Consider the following 8961-nt stretch of genomic DNA (forward strand, 5'->3'; position numbering starts at 1 on the left):
GCTAATCAGCTCGCATGCGTCAATCAACACGCGCGCGTCAATCAGTTCATGTGCGTCGATCAACACGCGCGTGATAATCAATTTGTGCATGTCGATCAACACGCGCACGTTAATCAGCTTGCACGCGTCAATCAACATGCGTGCGTCAATCAACACGTGTGTGTCAATCAACACGCGTTCGACGGTCAATTCCGCAACGAAGCGTACAAGTCAACAAGACGATCAATTACGCAAAACGGTAGAAAATACAAGTCCCGGAAAGACCAGAAAACACTAGAGCTTAGCAAAAATTCGAAACACCGCGTCCGCGCGGATCGGACCGCGTCGACCCGCGCCCGCGCGGGTCGGACCAAGCCGACGATCAATTACGCAAAACGGTAGAAAATACAAGTCCCGGAAAGACCAGAAAACACTAGAGCTTAGCAAAAATTCGAAACACCGCGTCCGCGCGGATCGGACCGCGTCGACCCGCGCCCGCGCGGGTCGGACCAAGCCGACCCGCGCAAGCGCGGGTCAGACTTGCCCCCGCGCGCTACTTCAACCCATGTTCGGTTTTTTGACGGTTTTCTCGGGATTTTTCAGTTCCAGAGGTTCCTAACTGACTTGATATCATCCCCAAACGTGGTTAGGCTGTTGTTAACTGAAGATAGAGCCAAATCACTTGTTCTCATCCAAATAACCGCTTCTGAAGCCCTATAAATACAAGCCTAGGGCCTCCTTTCAGCGGGACGATTGATTATCAAGACGAGGAGGTGCTGCCGGATTGTGGAGTCAAAGGAGCATGAATTTCAACGAGGGTTGACAGATCTTGGCGAGTTCTTCGGCATAAAGAAGGAGAGTTCAAGAGATCCGACGCCCGTTCCCGTCCGTCCCTTGAGATTAGGCTTGGTCTTAATCTCGAGAAGAGCCCTGATTTCGCTTGGTCGATCTCAGCGCTTCAAATCAAATACTTCCTCAGTGAAGACGAAACTCTGCCGAATTTTCCATCAACCGGGTCCAGATCTAAGACGGTCCATGGATAAACCCCGGCACAGGCAAAGATCCCACGCAAAGCAGCGGGTGATAAACGTCCTATGCGTTTGTTTTGACGAGAGTCGTAAACTTTTGTTTTCATTGTGTAAAAGTCTTATAAAAAGACAGTCTTTATTTGTTTTCATTGTAACGATCGAAGTTGTAATGAATACCGCAATGAATACATTAATTTTCGACGCAAAAAAACTGGCGACCACAGTGGGAGGCAACAGCTTCGCTTCCGAAGCTGTCGTGTCGCAACCTCGGATCTGCATCCCGGTTGAAGAAGTGATCGAATACGAGTTCGACCAACTGAAGTTCGAGGAATATCTGTCGTCCTCCTCCTCCAGATCCTCCGCCTCTTGCAAGTGAAGGAAGATCAACGCCCCCGTTGTTGTGGTAGCTGAACCTTGCAACGCCCTTCCGGCCTCCAATGAGTCCGGATCTGCAGATCGCCACCCCTCCTCAATCAAGGAGTTAAGTACAGAAGGCGCGCCTATTTTATCGAAGAGAACTCGTCAAAGGCAGCACCAACGCTGTGCGCGCCAACTCGCTAGAGCCTTGGAGTCAATTGACGGGATCCGTTACGAGACGGATCTGAAAATTAGGCAACGCCAAGCACCCTAACAGCGGACAGATGTCCTCCCCTCCAAACCAATAGCAAATGAATGGATCCAAATCAAAAAGATCCGTTCAACTCTGGAGGAGCGAATTCAAAAGCGCTGCGCGCTTGCGCGCACGTGAATTCTTGTGCAAAAAGCACAAAAGATGCAGAAGAAGGACATAGCTAAGAAACAACCAAGACTGCATCAAACTTGGAGGCCAAAATCCAAAACGGCAGCCGAAAAGATCGAGAATCGCGGGTCACTTGAATCCGACCCGCCGGCGCGCGGGTCACTTCAATCCGACCCGCCAATTTGCAGGTCACTCAGGTCACTTGGATCCGACCTTCCAAATCGCAGGTCACTTGGATCCGACCTTCCAAATCGCAGGTCACTTGGATCCGACCTTCCAAATCGCAGGTCACTTGGATCCGACCTTCCAAATCGCAGGTCACTTGGATCCGACCCTCCACTTCGCGGGTCACTTGGATCCGACCTTCCAAATCGCGGGTCACTTGAATCCGACCCTCCAACCCGTCGGTCACTTAAATCTGACAAACGCTAGGGTCGAGACAGAAGACGTTCTGCACCGGTTACGTCGATCCCTTCGAGTTCCGTACCTCTGGTGGAGCCCCACGACAACATGGATTTGTCCCGATTCAAGGTGAGGATAGTTGATCGCCTGGGTCCTTTGCATGAGGATCGAGGCAAAGTTTTGATCGAAGGACACTTGGGTCCGATGATTGAACCCCGAACGACTCGTCGAGCTGGGGGTCGCACACGCCCTCGCAACAATTTCAAGCCTTCGTATAAAGGGAAAACTCCAGTTTTTACCCACCTGGGGGTGTGTATTAAAATCCAATAGCCCGTCAAAAGTTCACGCTTACAAATGCGTGACTCTAAACGCGTGACTCTTGAGAACGCCAACAAGGAGTTGCATACTCAGAAGAAAACGCGTAAGATAAACGAGCGCATTATACCTGAGGATTCATGTAAACAGTCGATAGGTTACTCCGACGGTAACGTCGATGAGTTGTACTATCGGGCTGGGGGTATGAACAAGTCTCGGAAGAGAAGTACCCGGGAATTGGAGTCTTACTGCCCGTGCGCTAAAATAATCAGGACAATATTATCAGCATGTAGCTGCCCCAAGACCGCTCCGCAGAGGGTCTCAGTATTTGAGAGGATCTCCAACGGAATAGCTAGGTCCAAACCAAAGCGTCTCCGTAAGAAGCGATCGGCTGTTCATGATAACGAACTTCCAAAAGTCACAATTAACATGGCTGATAAGGGAAAGTCGATTCGACCTTCTAGCTCTGACCCTCTCGTATCGCATCGTCTGACTCGGCTACGCGTAGGGTCTACTAGACGTAGGGACTACCAAAGAATGCAGAGAGGTTTATCATCGGATGATGAAGCATCAGATGCTAACTCGGCAGTCGCTTCTGACAATACGGTATCTAGCCCGGGACAATCTCACGAAGTGTTCATGACGGCTATGCGGCGGATGAGGGAAGAACATGACCAACAAATCCGAGCTTTGTCGAATCAAATTGGTGAATCCAGCCGTCGCAACACTGCTAACCAAGCAAATAGCGATTCAGATATAGATGAACGTCTCAATCCTGATAACCCTCCCATTGACCAAAACACTGGGGGTGACTCCACTAAAGATAACAACGCTGGGGGTGGTTCCACCGAAAATGACAATGCCAGGGGTGGCCGTGTTATTCCTCTTTCAAATCGTCCGAGGCCCGACACGAGTGAGGATGAGAAAATGAAAGATCTCGAGAGCAAAATCAACGCTCTAATGTCTACTCGAGAGGTGAAAAGGACCGGCATTCCATGTCCCTATCCAAGAGAATGGGATTCGATCCCGTATCCGGCGAAGTTCAACCTGATTAACTTCACGCCGTTTGACGGGAAGGGTTCGCCCACACAACATCTGATCTACTTCAAGTCCCACTTGGGCATGATCTCCGGCAATGAAGCCTTGATGGTTCGGTCATTCGTTGGCACCCTTCGCGGGTCAGCCTTCGATTGGTACCGCCGTCTCAAGCCCGGAAGTATTAACAACTGGGACGATATGGAGAACTCATTCCTTGGTAACTTCTTTGATGACGACGACGAGGTATCCATCAGGACACTTTTCGATGAGAAACAAGAAGATGACGAGACAGTCGACGACTTCGTCAAGCGCTTTCGGAATAAAGCAATGAACTGCCGAGATCCGATCACGGAGGACTTCATCCTCCAGACATGTCATAACAACCTATCTATTGAGATATTAGAAGTTATGGGAGTCGCACCGTCCAACACTTGGAAAGAGTTGAAGACGCGCGGAGAGCGGGCCGAACGCTTCCTCCGAAGGAAGAAAGCCGAGAGGAGCCAACCGACGGCGAATCTTCCGAACTCAAACTTCGCCTCCCGTGGTAAAGGAAAGGCACATGCAGCGGTTGTAGACGTTAATCAGACATCGCAACAACCCCAAAGGCAGCAAAATATTTCGGATCCGAGACTCCAAAAAGAGTACTCCTTCAAGGACGAAGATGTTCCGGCTATTTTCGAGTCCATCCTTGAAAATAACAAGATCAAGCTACCACCTATCCCAGATCAGGAGGAAGCTGATAATACTGCGGATCCGAGGTACTGTGCGTACCATAGGAGGATCCTTCATCCTACCAAGGCTTGCTTCGCTCTTAAGAATAGCATCCAAACCTTGGTTGAAACCGGCGTTATATCGCTCAATTGAGCCGAATGAAAACTCCAGTACACGAGTATAAACTGCTTCTTAATACTCCAATAGGTATATGAGTCTAAACTATTCCCACTCTTGACGGGAAGTTCCTGGAGAATTTTTACATGTAATATTCTTAAGGATAACCCGATCATGCAACTGAATACAATGGTAAACCCAGCTTCACAAAGGAAGCTGGAGTGGATAATTTATGTAACAGGAAGTTTCCAGAAGAATGTTAAATATAATATTCTTAGGGATAACCTAATCATTATGAATAAAGTGATAAACACTAAACTCTTATTATGATTTCTGAACACTCTTTTGCTGAGACGAGATTCGATCACTTCATTGGATCAATCTTCCCTCACAAAACTCCCATTGGTATTCGACGACTCATAGTCTTCCACTATAAAATCCCTCACTGATCAAATTTATTGACAGTGGGTCCACTAAAATTCTTTCTGGTTTAATCCATTCAAACTTCCGTTATGTCCGTGCACTCAACACTTTCATGGTTAGAGTCCGGATATAATGCTTGGAATTTTAATCTGTCCATCCTTGACAAATTGTCGAACCCCTTCGTGTTAAGTCCCTATCACTTAACACCAGGAACCCCATCTGAGTGATTTGTACAAGTCAATACTCCCACTATCCACTTGGTCAACCTTCCTACAGTTAGGACCACAGTCAAAATCCCCTCTCGATTCCTTCAATGAACGAGAGGTCTACAAATCGAGTGATCAAACATTCCTACAGTTAGGGTCGCCTCAAACCTCCCACCTGGTCAAACCTTCCTATAGTTAGGACCACAACTATAATCTCCTCTCGATTCCTTCTATGAACGAGAGGTCCACTTTCAAATCGAGTGATCAAACCTTCTTACAATTAGGATAACCTCAAACTCCGCCTTTGTCAAACCTTCCTACAGTAAGGACCAAAACCACAATTCACTCTCGATAAACGAGAAACTCACCTTTAGTTCGATAATCAAACCTTCCGACAGTTAGGGTTATCCCAACCTTTTCGATTCTCGGAGTGGAGATCCCACTCCTAGTTTCACCTTTCCGGATTCTGGGGGTGGAGATCCCACCTCGAGTTTCCTTTTCAACTGGAGATAGAATATAAAATTCTTCCTCTTCAGCTTTGGGAGATAGGATATAAAATTCTTCCTCTCCCGTATCGGGTTCGTCTTTGCCCCAGGAGAAGACACCAAATTTTCAAACTCCTAAAATCCGTGCTTCACAGGCACGGGGTATTTTATCCCGAAGCCTAAGTAGGGATAAGTCAACGCCTAACACGCGTTGCTGGTTAAATCCAGTCTGGGGCATTTTATCCCGAAGCCTAAGTAGGGATAAGTCAACGCTTAACCCGCGTTGCTGGGTGGTTCGTTCCATAAAAAATGACCGAGTCTACATATTCAGCATCATAGCAACAAAAATCCATGCCTTTTATGCATGGGGAATTTTATCCCGAAGCCTAAGTAGGGATAAGTCAACGCCTAACACGTGTTGCCGGTTAGTTCTTAACCGTAAAAAGAACAAAAGCCCACATATTCGATATTATGGCAAGTCGTTATTCATAACGTCAAAATCCGTGCTTCACATGCGCGGGGAATTTTATCCCGAACCCTAAGTAGGGATAAGTCAACGCCTAACTCGCGTTGCCGGTTTAGTCTTTCACCGATTGAAGAAGACACCAGAATTCTAATCTGGGGACTTTTATTCCGAAGCCTAAGTAGGGATAGGTCAGTGTCTAACACACGTTGCCGGGTAGCCTATTCCTGTAACAATGGCGAAGTTTACGTATTCAATATCGTAGCATCAAGTCTAAGGGAGTTCATTCCTTTAGCACAACGTCACGTGCGGAACGGACTTAAACAATCCGCATGCAAGCCCGATTCAAACGGTAATCGGTAAAGGCACGCCAAATCCGTTGAAGGCTGAGGGTTTGCCAAAAACCTTAAAGTCTACGTCTGATACACGTCGCTGTTTAGTCTTTTCACAGGAGAAAGACGAAGTCTACGTATTCAATATCGTAGCACTAAAAGAGTTAACTCTTTTAGCATAACGTTACATGCGGAACGGACTTAAACAATCCGCATGCTAGCCCGACTCAAACGGTAGTCGGTAAAGGCTTATCAAACCCGTTGATGGCTGAGAATTTGCCAAAAATTCTATAAATACGAGTCATTAACGTATCAGCTTCATTAGTTGGTCTCATGACTTGAACATCCAACAAACTTCAGGATAAGATCCACACGTGCAGATGAATCAGCTTTAATAGTTGGTCCTGCAGCCCAACATTCGGGACCGTCACGCTCCAATGCCTTAAGAGCTTAAACTGTGTAGACTCCAGCAAACGTACGAGTATAAACTGTGTTAATGCCGGTCAACGCGTTACAGTAAAGATCGATGCCGGTCAACGCATCAGCAATTTCGCCAAAATAAGGCAAAAGATGACTCCAAGGATTCCAGTTACAATCAGATATGAATTCCCGACGGAGAGGATCAGTTCAAAGTCAACTCAATGGTACGAGTTAAGTTCAGAAAGTTACACACCAATCTCAGTTCAATATTTCGACAGCGGTCAGACGATAAACGCAGCGCCGTAAAAACTTCACCTATTCGACGAAACAATAAATAGATTGAAGACTGAAGAAGTTAAGAATTGAGATAGTTCAAGGTCACTCTACGAAATTGAGGAGATGGCCTATCTTATCCAAAGCATTTCAGACTCCTTAATAAAAGAATGAGTCTGGAATACTTTAGAGGGGGTATCTGTAGGCGTATAAAAATACCTATAGGTGTCCGTACACAGCTTGAGACAGAGAGAAGACGACAAACATCGTTATCCGAGTCTAAGAGGATTATCTGACGCCGACAAGCGCCTGAAGCAAAACAGCGAATCAAGTGACCTACACGCTCGACAGTCAGCTCGTGCGCGCCAATCAGCTCCCATGCGTCAATCAACACGCGCGCGTCAACCGACGCGCGTTCTACAGTTAATCCCGCAACGAAGCGTGCAAGTCAACAAGACGATCAAATATGTAAAACGGGGAAAAAAATACAAGTCCCGGAAAAACCGAAAAACACGAAAGTCAGCGAAGCCCAAAAGCGCGCCGCGCGGTACGGACCAAACCGAACTTCAACCCATGTTCGGTTTTTTAACGGTTTTCTCGGGATTTTTTAGTTCCAGAGGTTCCTAACTGACTTGATATCATCCCCAAACGTGGTTAGGCTGTTGTTAACTGAAGATAGAGCCAAATCACTTGTTCTCATCCAAATAACCGCTTCTGAAGCCCTATAAATACAAGCCTAGGGCCTCCTTTCAGCGGGGCGATTGATTATCAAGACGAGGAGGTGCTGCCGGATTGTGGAGTCAAAGGAGCACGAATTTCAACGAGGGTTGACAGATCTTGGTGAGTTCTTCGGCATAAAGAAGGAGAGTTCGAGAGATCTGACGCCCGTTCCCGTCCGTCCCTTGAGATTAGGCTTGGTCTTAATCTCGAGAAGAGCCCTGATTTCGCTTGGTCGATCTCAGCGCTTCAAATCAAATACTTCCTCGGTGAAGACGAAACTCTGCCGAATTTTCCATCAACCGGGTCCAGATCTAAGGCGGTCCACGGATAAACCCCGGCACAGGCAAAGATCCCACGCAAAGCAGCGGGTGATAAACGTCCTCTGCGTTTGTTTTGACGAGAGTCGTAAACTTTTGTTTTTATTGTGTAAAAGTCTTATAAAAAGACAATCTTTTTTTGTTTTCATTGTAACGATCGAAGTTGTAATGAATACCACAATGAATACATTAATTTTCGACGCAAACAGTCTGCAAGAGACAAAACTCAATTCCATTAGAACTACCACTCTTAAGTCCTTAGGGAGTGGTTCCATCACCTCCTGGATGTCTTTAGATGTTGTTGAGTCTAGGGGAGGAGTTCTTCTTGGCTAGAATGACAACATTTTCTCATGTTCCTTCTCATCAATAGATATCTTCTCTGTGACAGCTTTTCTTACTCATTCTCCGTCTAATTGGACTTTTTCTGTTACCTCGGTTTACGCCCCCTGTAATTCCTCAGATAGAGAGGTTTGTTGGTGGGAACTCAGTAGAATTAGGTCCTCTCACTCCCTCCCCTGGGTTGTTTTTAGGGACTTTAACATGAAACTCAGTTTGGCCGAAAGAAGTGGGCGTTCAGGTTCATATAAGGACATTGAGATGTTTAAAAAACTTATTGTTTCTCTCCATCTTTCTGATCTTCCTCTGAGTGGGAGAAACTTCACGTGGTCTAACTGTAGATCCCCTCCAGCGCTTGCTAGGTTGGATAGATTTCTAGTGTCCTCTGATTTCGTATCTAAATTCCCTCTTTTGGTCCAATTCGCATATCAAGCTCCTTGTTCGGATCATTGTCCAATCATCTTAGACACATTCCCTCTTTTGGTCCAATTCGCATATCAAGCTCCTTGTTCGGATCATTGTCCAATCATCTTAGACACATTTTCCCCTCATCCAATTCCCCTCTTTAGATTTAAAAAATTCTGGCTCTCAGATCCTTCTTTCATTCCCTTCATTTCAGCCAGTTGGAGTTCCTTTTCTTCTCATAACAACTCTTTT

This window comes from Asparagus officinalis, chromosome 4 (genome assembly GCF_001876935.1).
Source record: "Asparagus officinalis chromosome 4, Aspof.V1, whole genome shotgun sequence".
NCBI lineage: Eukaryota > Viridiplantae > Streptophyta > Magnoliopsida > Asparagales > Asparagaceae > Asparagus > Asparagus officinalis.